The sequence below is a fragment of the Nematolebias whitei genome, chromosome 3 (genome assembly GCF_014905685.2).
Source record: "Nematolebias whitei isolate Nwh7 chromosome 3, NemWhi1, whole genome shotgun sequence".
NCBI classification, from domain to species: Eukaryota; Metazoa; Chordata; class Actinopteri; order Cyprinodontiformes; family Rivulidae; genus Nematolebias; species Nematolebias whitei.
In genome coordinates, this window is record NC_056500.1 from 1,514,121 (window position 1) to 1,515,749 (window position 1,629).

At 42.7% G+C, this 1,629-nt stretch overlaps 1 protein-coding gene across 1 annotated transcript in view; it reads left to right on the top strand.

The window, feature by feature from the left end:
• The first annotated feature begins 880 nt into the window (after positions 1-880).
• The window catches only part of s1pr5b (sphingosine-1-phosphate receptor 5b), a 3,004-nt gene continuing 2,255 nt past the window's right edge, over positions 881-1,629 (top strand). The window contains exon 1 of the mRNA XM_037674407.1: positions 881-935. The gene's annotated coding sequence lies outside the window, so the exon portion shown is untranslated. The remainder of the gene's footprint in view (positions 936-1,629) is intronic.

Consider the following 1,629-nt stretch of genomic DNA (forward strand, 5'->3'; position numbering starts at 1 on the left):
CTTCCTCATGAAAATATAAACCTTTTTCAGCTACTTTCAGCTACTTTCAGCTGGTTTGTGATGCTTTCAGTTTCTTTCTGCTAACTACAACATTTTTGTGCTTCTTCTAACTTCTTGATGCAAATTTCAGCTTTTTTTGCAAATTTCAGCTTTTTCTGCTATTTCAGCTATTTTGCTGTTTTATGTTAATTTAAGCTTTTTCAGCTCATTCCACATTTTTTGCACTTATTTCAACTTTTTTAATCTTCGTAATTCAGCACAAATGTGCTCGCTCCACTTCCTTCTGGTAATTTCAGCTTCTTTCTGCTGTTTTAGCTACTTTCATCCATCCATCCATTTTCTTCCACTTATCCGGGGCCGGGTGGTGGGGGTAGCAGCCGAAGTAGGGAGGCCCAGACTTCCCTCTCCTCAGCTACATGGTCCAGCTCCTCCGGGGGAATCCCGAGGCGTTCCCAGGCCAGAAACATCGTCCCTCCAGCTACTTCCAGCTTCAGCTGTTGTTGTTCTTTTTGCTCATGTCTGCTTTCTTCAGCTAACTTTTCATTCAACCTTTATGTCTGCAGGTTAGTCTCATTGAGCTGCGAGGACCCGTTCACAACAGAGACCTGATTTTAACACGACAGTAGACAGTCATAGAAACATATAGAATAAAAAGTAGAAAAATAAAAACAGCTAGGTTGTAAAACATGTCTGGTTTGTTTTATTCGCACCAGATTTTGGCAGGAAATGCAGTTTGTGTAGTTTCATTAAAATGTGAGTCTTTAAATGTGTCAAACTGGCACACAGTGAGACGATGAGAAGTGGGAGGGAGGGAGGGAGGCAGGGAGGGGGAGAGGCGTCTTGAGGCCAGCCCCTGAGCTGTCCCAACTGAACCTCCTCCACTTCAGCTGCTGTCAGGAGTGGAGGCAGACGCAGAGCAGGACACAACAATGCAGGTAAACTCTTTTCATTCCACGTCTGAAGCAACGAGTGACAAACTGACTTTCTCACACCGTCACTGTGGGAGCAAACAGATTCAATCAAGTTTGTATAAAAATCAAGTTGTTGTAATGTTTAAAAGCAACTTTTTTATTAACATGTAACTAAATGTGAGTCGTAAAGCTTTTGAGCGTGGAGCAAAAGATAATAATAATTTAAAAAACGCATTTATTGTCGGTCTAAAACAAATTCCAGAAACCTTTCTGTTGCGTAACTCAATCATTTGTCAATTTAAAATGAGTCTTGTGAGTCAGTGCTCATCACCAGATGTTTGAGGATTCCAGCGTGTGGAACGATCCAGATTAAATCTTCCCGTCCGACTCGTGCACAGAAAACAGTCTCAGGATTATTGTTGGCACATCACAGACGAGCTGTTCCTCTCAGACATTAAGTGGCAGCTCTGGCCTGCTACAACAGGGCTTGTCTTCTTTAGTTGGAGGGTCGGGGGTTTGATTTCCAGCCCTGAAGCTTCCTTCAGTGTCCCTGAGCAAGACTCTAAACACCCTGCTGCCTCCAGAATGAACGACGGACACAAACATCTGCAGATGTGCAGATGTTTGTGTGAGGAGTGAAGGAAAACTGTAGAAAGTGTTTAGCACAAACAGAGACAGGATGGAATGGTGCTCTGTGGAATATTTATATATATATATA